We start from the raw sequence: 17575 nt of genomic DNA, 5'->3' as shown, positions 1-17575 counted from the left end.
AATGAATGAGAATTTTAATATTTATTTTTTAGTTTTCGGCAGACACAACATCTTGTATGTGGCGCTGAGGATCGAACCTGGGCCGCACGCGTGCCAGGCAAGCGTGCTACTGCTTGAGCCACATCCCCAGCCCTCTGCTTACTATATTAAGAAGTAAAAATTACCAGAAGACTCTGAGATAAACACACTGACATACACCTGTTACAGAGAGAATGTCATAGATAGCAGGACAGAATTTTTTTTTTCAGTGCTGGGTATGGAACCCAGGGCCTTGCACACATCAGGCAAGTGGTCTACCACTGAGTTACACCCCCAGGGTGCAGGAAAGATTCCAATGCAGTCACAATCAACCTCCAAAACCTGGAGGCAAAACAACAAAGACTTCATCTTTTCTTAGCTACCCGTTTACCATGCACTGGCCTAGCTCTGTGCCACCTTCTCACTCCAGGATTCAGGGTGATAAGGTGACCATTCTTCACTATGGCCTATCTTTTTGGAAGAGGGACAAAAAGCCAGAGAACATATCTTACCAATAGGAACACTCTGGTCCAGAAGTGACATCACTTCTCTAATAATCCATGACTAGAACTCATCACAGGGTCCTATCTAACCCTGGGGGCCAGGAAGGATGTCCTTCCATGTGCCCATAAGGGGCAGTCAGAGAGTAGAACAGTCTATGAACAGTACTGATGATAAATACATTGGATATAAAATCAATGTACTTGAATAAAAAAGCCTTAATATGTCAACATAACGGAAGAGAATATTTCATTTATAGTGGCAAAGATAAAACATTGAGGAATAAATTTAAATATATAAAACACATATGGGAACACTTATAATACTTCTGAAAGGCAGAAAAGTAAAACTGCATATGCTGTGTCCTTAGTGTTTTTTTTTTTTTTGGGGGGGGTTGTACTAGGATTTATTGAATAAATGAATTCCAGGTCTGCCAGGTTTCCTTACTTGCACAGCTGCTTTGGTTCACCCTCATCCTTAGTAACATCCTAACAGGCGAAGACTTTGCTGCTGAATCCCCAGCCTGCCCATCCCTGGACCTAGACTTCCCTCTACCTCATTTCCAAATAAGCACTCAGTCACACGAAGCCACAGGAATCCCTCAGGGCAAAAGCAGCTATGCTTGCAGTCACCTTTCAGGTGAGGGCCAGGAGACACTGTCACTTCTACCATCTCCCTTAGTAGAAACAGAGGAGGATGAGACATAGGCAAAGTCATTTGGGGCTTTTATGTAAATCTTAAATCCTGAATTAAGAGGGCTCACTGTCTCTGAGAACCAAAACAAACCTACCTGCCCACTCAGGTTCCCAACATGAGGATACCTTTCTCTCTGCACTTCCCGGATGCTTCTAATAGGAATGTCCTGGAGGAGGCAGTGCCACTGCATGGGTGGTTCCAGGACAGTATGCAGCATAATGGAGGCCATGGTCTCCTCCTCTGCTTGGCTAGACATCCTCATTGCCTTGGTTGAAACGTGACCTCTGCCTCCTTGGAACCCTGGGACCCCCGTCAAGGAGGTTAAGGAGCAGGCCACAGTGGGAGAAAGGCTAGTGTGGAGAGTGTCCAGTGTGGCCCTGGGAAGGCCCGGGAAGGTGGAATCAGGCAGAAGGCGGACAAACAAGCAGCCCAGGTATTTCTGGGGGATAGGCAGGACCTGTGCCAGCGTCTCACACCTCTGGGATAAAGGGCCAAATCAGTTCTGGATCCAACAGCGACTCCTCAAGAGGCCGGTCCACATGGAAGTCATGGACATGCGGAGGTCCCGGGTGGGCCTTAGGAGCAGGCCCCCCTGGGCGCTGGGGAATTGGCAGCTCAGATGGGTGGGCAGGAAGGGGAGCTGTGAAGAAGTATTGATGCAGGAAAGCCTGGGAGGCTGCAATGCGCTGGCAAGGAGGGTAGAGGAGGAACTGAGCCAGCAGGTCCGAGGCCTGAAAGAGGCGTCTGACAGGACCTCCTCCAGGGGCACTGGCGCCTGCTCCTTAAAGGAGATCTTGTAGTCTGGCAGCTCTGTGATCTCCGGCCAGACTTGAGGGCTAGGGGTGCCCAAGATGCGAAGCACACAGCAAAGCTGTTCAATGTCGTTCTCTCCGGGGAAAAGAGGGGACCCATTCAATAGCTCCCCCATGATGCAGCCCACAGCCCATAGGTCAACGCCCTGGTCATATTGGCGGGCACCATACAGGAGCTCAGGGGCTCGGTACCACCTGGTAGCCACCTGGTGTGTGTAGAGGCGGCTGCCATCAGGAGAAAAGATCCGGGCCAGACCAAAGTCTGCTATCTTGAACTGGTCTGAAGCATTGATGAGCAGATTGGCAGTTTTCAGATCCCGATGCACAATGTTGTTGGCATGGCAGAAGGCCACACCCTTGAGCAGCATTTGCAGGTAGCTCTTGACCTGTGCTGGGGCCAGCGGCCTCTGGGCATGGCACACCACCTCTGCCAAGTCTGACAGCATAAACTCAAAGGCCAGCACGAAGCCTGCACCATGCGGGAACACGGGCTTTAGCTGCACCACAAACTGATTATCCTCAATTTCCTGCAAAGCCTTGATCTCCCGCAGGGCCTGGTTGAGGATGTTATCCTCTAGCCGCCGCAGGGCCACCTTCTTGAGGGCAACGATGTCGCCAGTCTCTACGTACTTGGCCTTGAAGATGATGCCGTGGGCGCCCTCCCCGATGCGGCTCAGGATGTAGTACTGGTCCATCAGCCCTTAGTTTTTAAGCCTCAATATCATAACCTCTTCTTGAGCTAACATATATTTAGTATGATTCCAACATAAATAGTATTTTTCTATAGAATCAGACATGATGATTTTAATGTTCATTTGGAAAAATAAGCGAAAATAACCAGGTAATGTTTGAAAAAGAAGAGCAAAAAGAGGAGATGGACGCTCCCAGACATTGAAGCTCACTCTGCCGCCTCAGTACCTGGTCTATGCCTCGGGATCGGACACAAGGGAGCTACTGAAGAGCCCCAGAGACTCAATTACATGCAGAATGTCAAAAGACAAATGCTGATGGGGACAAATATTTGTAACTCATATCACATACAAGAGGCTTATTTCTGAAGTAGGTCAGTTCCCAGAAAAATCTATGGAGGAAATTCACAGACAGGAAGCTTGTGGGAGGTGAAGTTGGCAATGGCTGCTGACCCACAAGGACATGCAGAGCCGTTGCCAAGTTTGTGGGCCGTGCAGAGTGGGGATGGCTCCTCCCCTGGGTCCACACAGAGACATGAGGTCCAGCATTTACACCAGATGAGAAACAGTATCTGAGATGGGTATAATCCCAGGGAGAACCTTGGGCCAGGTGACTTCTTTGGGGGAAAATGCTGATGAGGGACTGAACTGTGAGCCATCAGCAACACCTCTCCCGACTCAGGCTGGGAGGCCTGGGTTCCTCAATGAGGGATCAGAGCTCTGGAGAAAACATTACAATCTCTGCTTCTGTGAGTGTGTATGTATGTGTGTGTGTGTGTGTGTGTTTTGTCCAGAAACAAACAAATAAAAATTAACAAAATCTTTGATTTTGAAATAATTTGAATGAATTAGCTATCTAAAATCAATAGTTAAAAAAAGTTTTAAAACTTAAAAATAAGTTAAGATCCTAAGTATATTAGGTATAATAGAATGGGAACTTTTTCATAATATTGTGTTGGACAGAGCAAAGAGAGGAGATGGACGCTCCCAGACATTGAAGCTCACTCTGCCGCCTCAGTACCTGGTCTATGTACAAAAACTTCATCTGTATATTTTTTTCAGGCAACAATTTTGGATTCTATATCTGTTAAATACAGACAAAGAGTTCATGGAAAAATAACAAATGGCCCCTAAACACAGAAAAGATGCTTTTAATTTCATCCACTAAAAGATATGCAAATTACAAATACATGGAAAAACCATTTTACAGATATCTAAATGGCAAAAAGCAATAGTTGGCAACCCACCTGGTTACCAGTCTGGATAAACAGGCTTGCACATCCACTTGCTGGTAGCAGTGCACATTATAAATCCTTAGTATTCATCAAAGATACAAATGCTTTTATCCATGGCCCAGAAATTCCATTTCTGGGAATTTATCCTACAGAAATACCTGTATATATGTATACATGAAAACGAAGTATGTGCAATGTCATTGCAGCATTGTTTATAATGGCAAATCATGGAAATAAGCCAAGTGCCTATCTACAGAAAGAAGTACACTGGAGTATGTGCTTCCTGACACAGTGTTATGCTAGTGTATGAAAGAATGAGGAAGCTGCATGGAAGGATAGTTAGCCTACATTAAGGAGTAAAAATATTTATAATCTTACCGTGGAGTAAAGACAGAAATATGTACATATTCATTTTATACACACACACAACACATAAATATATATGTACATGCATATGTATATGTGTATATATATATATATTTGTTAATATCTGTATTTGTAAATGTATATACACACATGTATAGATACTTATATTTGCACATGCAAATTCTGGAAGAGTAAATAAGAAAGCAACACAGGTGGTGACCAAGGGGTCAGAGAACAGTGGGCACAGAGGACAAAAAGAGGGCAGTATTTTCAATGTCTTCTTTTGATTTTGAAACAATTTAAATGAATTAGCTATCTAAAACCAATAGTAAAAAAAGTTTTAAAACTTAAAAATGAGGAAGGTTTAAAATCCCAAGTACATTAGGTATAACAGAATGGGAACTTTTTCATAATATTGAGTTGGTCACATTGCCAGAAATAAAAAAAAAAAAACTTCATCCATATATTTTTTCAGCAACAATTTTGGATTCTATAGCTGTTAAATACAGACAGAAATACAAAGAACCAGTTGAAATAATTGATCTCTAAACCAGCTGACATTGATAATGTTAGTACTAATTAGCTTATTTTTATAGAAATATGGAAAAGGAAATTATCCCAAAGTTTGCCCAAACTAATCTTCCATTAGGTCCTAGGCCACTGCATGCTTGTGTATTCTGAACTGAAATGAGGTTACTGATGTTTTGTTTAAGAATTTTTAATAGGGAACACTTAAAAGTTATTGGTGTCATTTTTATTCCATGGCCAAATCTAGTGGCTAGTGTATGCAGTATATGTGGATGGACAAGAGATTTGTGTTTTCTCTTTGACCCTCTATAAAATAGATTTTGTGCACATCACTCTACTAACCACAGTTATTTTCAAGACTTCTACACAGCAAATCCAAGGTCTTGGCTGCCATTCAATATAGCTAACTTCTACTACCTTTTTGATTCACTCTCTTCTTACTTATTCCAAGAGAGCACCCTCTCCTAATCATCCTCTTATGTCAAAAGGCTGCTCTAGTACTTTCTATTTAATAGTGTCTCCTCCTCCTTCACCTCTAGATGTTGTCATTCCTTAGAGCTCAGATCTGGACCAGATTCTATCAGGAAGCATTTGAAAGCATTTTTTAAAATGTCTGACTTAAAAGCATGCATATTGAGGAGGAGAGCTGACTTGTGCTGTTCGTCCCCATGGTTACTACCTTGAAAGTTGACATGGTACCTGGAGCTGTGGCAACCATCTTGTAAACATGAAGTAACAAGCATGGTCTGCTAGGCCACTGGCCAAGAACAGTTTGAACGAAAACAAACAAAAAAACCTGAGTAAGAATCTGGATGAATTCCTGACAGTAGTCACCTCTTCTTTTATTGTCAGAAAAGAAATATGTATGTATGTATGTATGTATGTATGTATGTATATGCGCGTGCATGCGCGCGCGCACACACACACACACACACACATTCAGATGCATCAAAATCTACCTGATCATTTAAAAAGAACTAGTGTACATATATAATAGATTTGGGGAGATTTCAGGGAAGGACTGCTGAGTAAGAAGGGTAGTATGCTGCAAAGTATGCTCAGTGCAATCCAGTCTAGCAAATTAAAATGAACCCAGTCCTGTTTGACCCATGCTATATCGTACCGTGGTCAATTTTGTACCATTGAAGCATTTATCTAACCCCATCCCCTAACTCTACTTGCTGGCAGCTGACTCTTCCCAGAATCCTCTGCCCCTCAATTTATTTCCAGTGACACCCTCCAGCAAGGGATACTAGTGCAAGATCTGGAATGTGGAAGAGGACAGGCTGCTTTTCTATGGAAGCAGTTGCAAGCACACACTTGGGCAAAGAGCAGATATGAGATTTGATGTAGGTTCCAGCAAACTCCTGTGAAACACCTGCTTTGGGAATCTAAGCCACTGAGACAGTGGTGGTAGAGGTGTCCCTTGGGACTCACAAGGATTCCTCAATTTCCAGTGAATGCCAGTGAACTTTCTGTTGGTAGCAAGGCTTTTCCATATTCCTGTATTTACCCTGGTTGTGAAAACCTCAAGTTCCCCTTTCTCCTTGGAAGACCTAGAGCAGCTTCTATTTCCTTGAACAAATGCTGATGGATATAGAACATGGCTCTGTAAATGGTTTCAGAAACACAGAGATGAGATGAGATCCCTGATGATGGAAAGAATGGCATAGGACTTGCCCTTCTGGAAAGGAAAAAGGGTGAGATGGGCTTTTATCTGAGCTCCAGACTTGGCTGTGGAGCCAGAGTTTCCTCGACCTCCCTTAAGGAACAGCTTAACTCTTCCAGCTATGGTGGCATTGATTCCAAAAGCTGATATTTTTGATATTGCAAGTTGCAGAATCATACAAGTTGAACTCAAAGCCTGTCTCGATCTCCTGTGAACACAGTAGGACCGTGATCAAGACAGCTGGATGTGAATCCCAGGAATGTTTAGGTTGGTTCTGAGCAACCTGAAGACCCCAAATCCTCATAATCCTGAACCCCTCTGGATGAGCAGAAGAGTCACTTGTCTGAGGCTAGCATCTCCTTGTCTGAAGGCCTGGTAAGGACCACATCTGAGAAGATTTATGATGGGAAGATAACCAAGTCACCTTAAAACCTAGCATTTTTTTTCTTGGTTACCAGATCCATAACTAGGAAGACAGGAAATATCAGACACATTGAAAGAATACCAAGTTTCTTTTTCCAGTAAAAATATGAAAAATGTATAGAAGTAGATTTACAAATGTTAAACCAGGACTTTTCCTGCATAGCACCAGCAGAAACTAAAGCTGAGCCCTTTAGATATAAAGTTCTTGGTGTTGGCAGGGGGTAGGGGGGTAGCAGACGCAGTGGATGAAAATGTTACACACTTGTCACCAGATTCTTCAAAGGGCAGAGTTCCAGATCATAAGAATTTATTTATTTCTTGCTTAGTTACTTATCTACTGGTATACATGAATCCCTTGTGCCCCTTTCCCATCTTTGCCATAGGACATAAGGTAGACAAGCAGGGATGGAGTTGTTAATTTACAGCTCTTTAAGTCACACTTTATCAGAGTTGGGCTATGATCAAGCCAGGTGAGGAAGGAACAAAACTCAAGAAGAATTTAGTGACTTTTGGGACTCTGTATCTTCCCTTTTTGGTGAAAAGTGGATGCATCTCTGGGGGTTAGTGAGATATGAGGTCATTGCTCTTGCTTGCTCAAATCTATACATACAATGTGAGCACCCCAAATATGGGTCCAAGGATATGGATGGATGAGGACATGACAAAAAGTGTGGGTAGGGCTAGAGAGCCTCTTACCAACTGGACCACTCTCCTTCCTGTGTCCTCCCCTTACCCCATTCTTGTCTGTGTAATTCAGGAGAAGCCTGGAATGGCACTTCCCAGATTGGTTTCCTGATAAGTTACAAGTTTCTAAATGAAAAGTGCTTGTGCACTATTTGGAAGGCGGCAAGAGAAGCCACAGTACTCTGAGGTTAGCAGGGAGAAGCAACAGCTCCTAGATGAACTTCAGGGAATCTTGTTCTCCATTCCTGAGATGGTGACAGTGGCTTTGATTGTGAGTCACAGCTGATTCCAGTAGAGTGCCTGCAAATGACCTGCGTTGCAGCTTTGGTTCAGTAGAAGGCCAGCAGTGGCAGCATGGCCTCTCTGGATTCCCCAAGGTTGAGTATGACTTGTCAGTCAACTGCCTCTATTCCAGGCTTGCCTGACCTCCACTCCTCCAGACCTCCCAGTGATGCTACAAGCTCCTGACTAAATGGAAACCCTTCTCATCTGCAAACCTAAAGTATTTTGGGTTCTTAACAGGACCCTGGCTATAATCATATATGAATCTACATATGTATACAGTTGTCTCTCCCCCAGTATCCATGGGGGTTTGGCTCCAGGACCTTTGCAGATATTAAATTCTATGGATGGTCAATTCCTTTATATAAAATGGTGTAATATTTGCATACAACCTACACACATTCTCCTGTGTACTTTAAATCATATATAGATGTCTTATAATACCTAACGCAATGTAAATGCTATGTAAATAGTTGTTACACTGTATTTTATTGACAAGAAAAAAAGTGTGTATATGTTCAGTGCAGATGGAAATTTTAAAAATATTTTCTACCCGAGGTGGTTGAATCCATGGATGCAGAATCCATGGGTACAGAAGGCTGACTGAACATTAAATCTATTTGTGTGTGTGCACATATGTGTCTGTAGATGAAGATTTGAGCTTGAATAAAAATATGGGAGGATATATACTAGGTTATTAATATCGGCTTCCAAGAGCTGGTAGTGATATGGGCAAGAAGACAGGATGAGCCCTGAAAAAGAGAAGACTTTTTCTAGAAATAAATGATTTTGTTAATCATTAATGCAAAATTACATATGTGAATGTATGTAAAACAGAAAAAGGTAGAAAGGGTTAGGGTAGGACTTAGTATGAATTCTGAAGAGCAAGGATGTGCTGGTTTAGTCTGTGAATAAGGGTCACCTGCCTGTTACTATTATGTGACTATCATCTATCCCTCTAAGAGTGGATCCATTATTTATTTCCCACCATGATAGAAGGACCAAAGAAGCACAGGGAGATGGAGGAAAAAGACAAAGAAAGGGAAGACACAAAAGGTGAGATTCAGCTTTTACAGTACATCTCTCTAAATGAATTGACTTGAAACTTAAATGAAAGTCTCAAATCTATACACACAATGTGAGCACCCCAAATATCTATCTATTCCAAATAAGGTTATGGGGTATCAAATAGCAAGTCCTAAAGTGACCGAGAGCAGGATTTTCATGTAAAAGTCGTTTTGCTGTGAGTAACACATGTATTGAGTCAGTGTACCCTGCAAATTCACCTATGAATCAGAGGCAGGGTGATTGGGAGTGAGGAGGGCAGGTAGGTCCTAGCCACAGCCCAGCCTCTAGCTTGCTTTGTGACCTTGGGCAATTTCAGTTTTCATCTTTTGCTTAGGTCCCTGTTTTGGCAACTTAAAGGAAACATGGTAGACATTCATCTATAAAGGGCACTCTAAATCTTAAGATTATAAAAGCAATAAAAAACAAGCTATAATATAGGGTTCTATTGTTTTTCAGAGATCCAATTGGAAACAAAATAGAAGAGCCAGGAAAGCATCCTGGTCTTGAGTAGGCCTGGACTCAAAAAGCTGAATCCACACTCTTCATTATGTATCAGCAATGGCCACTGAGTCAAAGGACTTGGGTAAGGATGGGGGGCGGAGCTGTCAGAGTAACCCTGGGAAGAGCAGGGGCATCACCAGGCAGAATTCTGGACTCATCTTCCCTCTCTGTCGCAACCTGAGCCCTTCCATTATCATCCCCTTTGACCCTGTTCCCTCATTTCTAACACTCCAGTGACATCACCCTTAGAATTAGCACCAATAACCAGAACTCTACCAACCCTCATATGGAACATTCAGCATTGATCAATCCCTTCTCCAACTATGCTTTTGGCAGCTGAGACACATTACTGCTTTTCTAAAAATTAAAAGATATTTATTAACATGTATCAATTGCACATAGCAATGGGGTTCAACGTGATATTCACAAACACGCATACAGCATGCACTAATTAAATCCAATCTCCCTCTATCTAAAATATTAAGAAATCCCAACCTCTGGGTACAAAACCTAGAAAATGCCTGTACATTTTCCATAAGAACAAAGAGTCCTATTAAAAATGCATAGAGAAACTCTGTTCATAACAGCAGAAAAGAGATACAGGACAAAGGTTCAACAAAAGTAGAAAGAACAAATGCATTTTTGTTTTTACAAACAACTGGATACTATGCAGCAAGGAAAAAGCAGTTAAACTTCATTCAACAATACAGATGAATTTCAGAAACATATTGTTAAAGAAAGAAGAAAGTTCCTAGAGATTCATACACTCTGGTTCCATTTACATAAAGTTCAAAGCATGTGATAGTAAATATATATATATATATATATATATATATATATATATATATATATATATATATATATATATATATAGAGAGAGAGAGAGAGAGAGAGAGAGAGAGAGAGAGAAATACTAAAGAAAAGCCAGGGAAAAGAAAAGGTAAACACAGGAGTGGTAGCCTCCAAGGGGAGAGGCAGAAGAAACATGAAGGGATTTCAATGTTAATGATAAAAGCCCATCATTATATTCCCCACACCCTTTTAAAGGTGGTTTAAATTTGCAATATTAGAGGCTAAGGGTATAGTTCAGTAGTAGAGTGCTTTCCTGTACATGTGAGGCCTTGAGTTCACTCTTCAGTCCTGCAGAAAACAAAACCTGCAATATTTTATAATTAGTTTTTTTTCCTCTTCTTTTAGTACTAGGGATTGAACTCAGGGGCACTCAACCACTAAGCAACATCCCCAGCCCTATTTTGTATTTTATTTAGAAACAGGGTCTCATTGAGTTGCTTAGTGCCTCGCTTTTGCTGAGGTGGGCTTTGAATTCACAATCCTCCTTTCTCAGACTCCCAAGATGCTGAGATTACAGGCACGTACCACTGCGCCTGGCTTATAATTAGTTTTGATAAATATTATTTTGTATCATCTCAGTATTTAATAAATTCATGATCTAGGGTAGGTTAAGCTGTAGGTATCAGTAGAACTCTCCAACCCTCATCAACAGCATAAAGAAAAAAAAGATTATTTCTTCTTACTCATGGAATTCAGGCTGGGAGTCCAGGGAAGTGGTGACTCTATTCCATAGAGTCACCCAGGGATCCAGGTGTTGTCTTCTAAATGTGACTTCCAAGGCTGTCCTGGGGAGCCACAGTTTGCTCAGCCAGAAGGAGGAAGAATCCAAAGGGACACTCTTTTCTCCCTTATTTTACTTCAGTCTCTTTCCATACCTCATCTCCTCAGACAGAAGATGATAGGTCACGCACAAAAGTGTACATGCTGCTCTCTGTCATTTCACTGTGGGAATTTATTGAGTGGCCATACTGGGCCTGGGCAATCAGGCCTAGTGGCCTGCTTAGGGAGAAGGAAGGATGGGTTTCAATAAACAGCAAGATTTTTCTACCCCCAACCCTGGAACATATATATGTATGTATGTATATATATAGCACACATACACACAATACACATATCTATACACGTGTTATAAACGTATGTACATAAACGTATACAAAGAACTGAAAGAAGAGATCCTGGTCTAAAGAACTGGATCCTGAATGACTTTCATTTTCTCATTTTGTTTGTATTTTCTTTACTGAATTCCTACTAATGTTAAAGTATTCTCAGGGCCTGATTTTACCTGAATGGAAGTAATTTGTTTGTCTAGCTAATGAATTGGCTCCTTTTTGTTTTGTTTTTAGAGAATATGAACATATCCAAAAACTAAAATAAACTGTGGACTCCCCCATTTCAAAAAACTGCTTAAACACTAGCAAATAAATATAGTCAATTTTAGCATTGAATGAGAACTATGTTCTGTTACTCTACAAGGTAAATATTAAAGCTACCAATTTCATAATAACGTGAAATACATACATATATATATAAATCAGTGTATTTTGTGATAAAAATAATTTTGAAAAAACTTTCGATCTGATCATCTACAGCAATAGAATAAAAGAAAGACTTTTTTTAAAGACAGAGAGAGAGACAGGAAGGGAGGGAGGGAGAGAGATACAGAGATAGATACAGAGAGAGAATTTCTTAATATTTATTTTTTAGTTCTTGGCGGACACAACATCTTTGTATGTGGTGCTGAGGATCGAACCCGGGCCGCACGCATGCCAGGCGAGCGCGCTACCGCTTGAGGCTTGAGCCACATCCCCAGCCCCAAGAAAGACATTATAATTATATATTCATGGTAAATATTAACTCATTATTGACTTATTACACAAATGAAATTATTTTATTGCCCTATGACTATATAAGTGCACATGTACTTACAGTCTGAGAAACTCTACTTTTGGATCAAACACCTTCTGAGATTATAAACACAGTAACCTTAGGTATTTCTAGATGCTTGGGCTTTCCATGCTCAGAATGCAATTAATCTAAGCGATGATGAAAAATATATGGAGCATTATCTTTACAACAGCTAAAGAAACAGCTAAAATGAACAGCCAAATCTATAAGAGAGGAAGTGTTCCAAGGCTGCACCTTAGGGAAGGTTAACTGCTTAGTGGCCATGGGCCTGCTCAGCAGACACTGATAGGGCTCCCAGCACATGCAGGCATCCCTGAGTTCTGCTGATATAAATATAAATAAAGACCTGTGTGTGCTTCTTTAGAGGTTAGTAAAGAAAGAGTTAAGACAGGCATGGAAACAGCTGATGTGCACTGGGACGGTTGAGAGGTATGTACAGAGTGCAAAGAGTCTTCAAGGGGATGACACACCCCATTATTTGTGAGTGAGGAGGAGGCTTTCCAAAAGAGGAGGAAGAAGAGCAGTGTGGGGGGAAAGCACACACAAGAGCCCAGAGGCTTGCAAAACCACCATCTGACCAGTGAATTGCAGAGAGGTGCTGGGGGTTGGGGGAGATTTGGGTATGAACAAGGAAAAAAATATATGACCATGAGGTGGCAGTAGAACACACAAGCTTTATGGGGGATGTTTCCACAGGGTTGAGTGCTGGAAATCCACTCATTGAAGGAGACTGTTCAGGGACTACAGTGGAGGAGGTAGATTGCTACTTAGAAGGGGAGGAGGATATGGGAATTCTTCAGGGATAGACAGACTGGAGAGAGAGCTCACATGTGATGGTTAACTTTTTGTGTCAACTTGACTGGGCAACAGGGTGCCCAGATATTTGATTAAACATGATTTTGGGTGCATCTGTGAGGGTGTTTCTGAAGGAGATTAACATTTGAATCTGTAGATTGAATCAAGAAGATTGCCTTCCCCAGTGTGGGTGTGTCTCACCCAATTTATTGAAGGTCTGAGTAGAACAAAATGAATAAATAAGGGAAAATTCACTCTTTCTGCCTGACAATGAGAGTTGTCTTTCAGATTCAGATTAGAACTTATACCATCAGGTCTCCTGGTTTTCCAGCTTACTGACTGCAGATCTCGGGACTTGAAAATCTTCATAAATGCATGAAGCAATTTCTTATGAGTCTCTCTTTCTCCCTCTATCTTCCTCTCCATGATATATACATACCTGTATGTATGTATGTGCACCTATAGATATCTCCTATTGCTGAGAACATAGGTTAACACATGTGAGCAGGTGACATCACTCAAAAGTGGAGTCTCCAGGTCAGAGAGCTCTAAAGGGCAGCAGTGGTTTGTAGTCTTATAACCACAAGGCTCTATCTTATCAATGACAAGCAAGATGCTGTGGAAGACTTAGCAGGCTATGCAAAACAGAAAGGCTCTAACTGGTTAAAACTCTGCTTTTTTTTAAAGCTATGTTTAAAACATTTGCGCTGGGGTATAGCTCAGTAGTAGAATGCTTGCCTCACATGCAAAAAACTCTGGGTTCAATCTAAAGGACTGAAAAAAAAATAAAAAGATATGTAAACATTTGAATTTGGGGCTGGCAGGATTTTAAGTTAATGGGTTCCAACCTACAGGGGAGGAACAACTGAGCTAGAAGCCAACACACAGAGCCTGTCTTGGTCTCATTTATATGAAACAAAGTCAGCAGGACAAAAATGATTCTCTCAGGTGGATTTATAGAAAATATATAATTTGATTTCAAAGTCTCAGATGGACTTTTTGAAAAAAATATAATTTAGTTTCAAAGAAAAATGATTGAATTCATTTAACTAGCTCACACCCAGTCACATTCTGCCTTCACCCTGATGTCTAAGCCAATTGTCTCAGGGGATGTAGAAACCTACTGGAATAAAATGTCATATTGTAGAAAGCCATAATTAGCTTATGGCTCGATTTTCTTCTTATTGAGTTGAATCATCCTCTTTTTAGCCAGCCCAAAGCTACTTACTGAAATCAGCATCAGCATTACTTACTCAGGTACTAGAGTCTGGATGTTGAATGTCTCCTAAGGGTCCTTGTGGTAAAGGACTGTCCCCATGAGGAGGGGTTTATTTGAGGTGGTGGGAATTTCTCTTAATGGGAGGTCTTCAGATCACTGGGAATATGCTCTCAAAGGAGATTATGGAACTCTGGCCCGTTCCTCACTCTCCTTTTGCTTCCTGACTGATGAGGCAAGTGGTTTTGCTCTACTCCATACTCTCACCATGATGTGTTGTCACAGACCCAAAACAATGAATAATCTATTATTGACTGCAGACTCCCAAACTGTGAGCCAAAATATATCTTTTCTCTTTACAAACTAATTACCCTCATGTATTTTATTGTAGTGATGGAAAGCTCACTGACACATCAAGTAAGATCTCTTGGCCTTTAATCTTAAAATAGCTTTACAAAGAATCCAAATATGGATTTTCATAAAGTCTAAGAAAGCTAAGTCAACTGTCAAATGAATTTTGTGTTGAAAATTAAAGTATGCTGTGCTGAGATTGACGGCAGCCTTCTGAGGTGAGATTTACCAGGAACCCTCATTTCTAGAGGACAACCTGGCTGTGCACCCTGTACTTTAGATCTGCATGGTGTTTAAGAAAGAAAACTATTCCTTTCAGTTAAATTATTTCTGCAATCTGTATTTGGGGTGAAAATGGGAGTTCAAAACACAATTTGAGTCAAATGTATGAAAGATGATATATCATGAGCTATGTAATGCTTTAAATAATCAATAAAAAAAAGAAAAAAAATAAATTATTTCTGTTAAAAGTTCCTCAGGCAGATTTTTAAAACTGAAATCAAATTAACTCCTGAAGAACTGAAAATAAAAAATCACTTCATTTATATTGGATGTCTGCCAACCTGGCCTCCAGGAGGAATCTTAATTTTTAACTTTTAAAGAAAATCTTCCAGCTCTTTCCATCCAGTTCTACAAGGAAGTTCACCAACTGCGCTGTGTCTGTGTATCACAAGGATGATGATGGAGATTGCTATAAGCCACTGGAGTCCAGGCTTCATAAACCCAGGCTAGTGCCTTCCCTGGGGGACTAGGAACACTGAAGAGGACTTTGCCCCCCACAAAGGAGTCATCAGCTCAGACATGGGTAGTCAACACATGGCAGTCAGAAAGACTGCTGGGTTCTGAGCATATTTTCTGCTTGTTCAGAGTAAAAGAAATACTGTTGTGAGTCTGTATTGACAAAACAGTGAAATCATACCCATGCAGTGATCAGGATTCATGCAAGCTGTATATACCCTCCTCTTCCCAGGTTCCCTAGGCAGAGTGCCAAGAGAGGCAGGTGTGGGCAATGAGAGTTGGTACAGACTCAGAACCCACTGTGCTAGGTAAGGCCTGAGCATGAGGAGTCTGTGTCCACCCAGGAGGCCATGTCCTCCCTGTAGGTACTTCTACACAGAAGGCTACACCCATCTGGGAGCAGCATCTACCCAGCAGGAGGTCCACCAAGGAGGCTGCATCTCCCTAGGAGGTTATGTTTACCCAGCAGACCATGTCCCCACAGAGGCATATCTACCCAGGGGACAGTGTCTACACAGTGGGCTGCATCTACCCAAGAGGCTGAATCTATTCAGAAGGCTGTGTCCTCACAAGAGCCCATGTGTCCAGGAGGGTTCACCTACCCTGAAGGCTGTGCTCACTCAGGAGGCTGCATCATCCAGGAGTCTGAGTCTCCCCAGGATACAGTTCATGCACTCAGCAGAGATCCAGAGAGCACCCCATCTCTGCTGTTTTAGTACTCTACTCACACACTGAATAGTTCCTTAACAGGATGACTTTAGCAGAGACCACCCCCCCATCAAAAAAACAAACAAACAAACAAACAAAAAACACGAGGAAGGGAGTCCTGCAGCTATTTGGAGGACAGCATTCTCAGTCATTAGAACAGCAAGGTTTAATTGTGCTGTGGGTCTGTGTAATTGTAGTACCTACAGGTGAACCTGGAGGAGTGACTTTGCAGGGCTGAGGTAAGGACATGGGGTTTTATTTTGGAAGAGGTGAGGTCTTAGCTGCAGAGAGAAATACTCCAACATGTCTGTAATTTTTAAAATGTTCATGGTATAATTTGTAGACAGTAGAATGAATTCCCAGAACTGTAACCACCAGCACAACTGAGATCTAGACCCTGTTCTTTCCATCAGCATGGCTGTCTTGTCCTTTCTCAGTTGGCACCTCTGTCATTGCTGCTGCCTAACATGTTATCACATATTTAGTGGCTTAAAAAACATCAATGTATTATCTTATGGTTTTGGAGGCCAGATGTACAGAGCGCTCAGTGGGTTTGTGTTCTCTGATTTCTTACAAGGTACAGTAATGGTTTCAGCAGGGCTGTGCCCCCTCCTGGATGCTCTAGAAAAAGAATCAGCTTCTGTGCTCCTTCAGGTTTGGTGGCTGGAGCAGAGAGTCCCTGTTGCCTTTGCAAGCTACCAGCTGGAGGTCATTGCCAATTTCCAGAGGCCATTGGATCCTTAAGCTGTTGGTTCCTCAAGCTCAAAGTAGTGGAATAAGTCACCTTCACACTTCAAAATCCTCTGACCTAAATGTCCTCATCTCTCATTCTTCTGTCTTGTCCAAAGACCCCTGATGTTACCTTGGACCCACCCAGATAATCGCTATTCTGTTTTATAATCAGCTGATCAGCAACTTGCATTCCATCTGCAGTCCCTTTGCAACATACAGTAGTCCTCCTTTATTTGTAGGGGATATATTCCAAGACCCTCGATAGATGCTGAAGCAACAGATAGTACCAAACCCTATATATGCTGTTTTGTTCTCACTGTAGATCTTAGAAACTTCAGCATGTGATTCCCCACTGGCCCCCGCCACTTCCTTATTAAGTAAAGAACTTTCACCTTTTCACTTACAGGAAATACTTATTGTTTCTCTTTGGCATATCTGAATCATCAGACTCACTACACTTACACTTCAAGACCATTATTAAGTAAAATAAGGGTTACCTGAACACAAGCACTGCAATATGGTGACAGTTAATCTGATACTGAGCTACAAAGTGACTAATGGGTGGGTAATATATACGTCATGGATACACTAGACTAAGGGATGATTTATGTCCTAGGATGAATGAAGAAGGAAGAGGCAAGATCTCACAATATATGTAATTTAAACCTTATGAATTATTTTTTTTGGAATCTCCCATTTAATATTTTGGGGCTGTATTAACTTCCAGCAACTGAAACCATGGAAAGAAAAACCATGGGTAAAGGGGAACTGCTGGACCTAGATCAGTGTTTGAACACTGGGGAACA

At 41.6% G+C, this 17575-nt stretch overlaps 1 protein-coding gene and 1 pseudogene across 3 annotated transcripts in view; both read right to left on the bottom strand.

The window, feature by feature from the left end:
- Positions 1-17575, bottom strand: part of OTUD7A (OTU deubiquitinase 7A) — a 336583-nt gene that overhangs the window by 94049 nt on the left and 224959 nt on the right. The gene's annotated exons all lie outside the window — the stretch shown is intronic.
- LOC308647433 (cyclin-dependent kinase 20-like) lies at positions 1457-2722 on the bottom strand (annotated as a pseudogene). Its single transcript has one exon. The product of its transcript is annotated as a cyclin-dependent kinase 20-like (transcript).

This window comes from Spermophilus citellus (assembly GCF_964194105.1).
Source record: "Spermophilus citellus genome assembly, chromosome: 4".
Taxonomy (NCBI): Eukaryota; Metazoa; Chordata; class Mammalia; order Rodentia; family Sciuridae; genus Spermophilus; species Spermophilus citellus.
The sequence above is the reverse complement of the archived record's forward strand: the minus strand, read 5'-3'. Positions and strand labels throughout refer to the sequence as shown.